Here is a 303-nt window from a genome sequence, read left to right as displayed (position 1 = left end):
ACAGGCCACTGAGGTGGACGTGGGGGGCGAGGGGCCGGGACGGCGGTGCAGGCCAGGAGGGGGACGGCGCGCGGAGGGGAAGGCGGCGCTGCGGGAGCGGACACGCGGGCGCGCCGCCAGGGTGCAGGGAGGCAGGGCGGGAGCGAGGGAGGCGAAGGTGGGAGGGATGCCGATTTCGGCTGGGGGGCGGGGAAGCCCCTGATAGGCGCGCGGGAGGCGTGACGTCACGTCCGGCGGGGGAAGCCCAGCCTCAGCACCCCCGCCCCCGCCCCCACAGGTGGTGCCGCCGCCGCCGCCGCCGCC

The sequence above is a fragment of the Panthera uncia genome (assembly GCF_023721935.1).
Source record: "Panthera uncia isolate 11264 chromosome C1 unlocalized genomic scaffold, Puncia_PCG_1.0 HiC_scaffold_3, whole genome shotgun sequence".
NCBI lineage: Eukaryota > Metazoa > Chordata > Mammalia > Carnivora > Felidae > Panthera > Panthera uncia.
Note: the sequence above shows the minus strand (reverse complement) of the source record.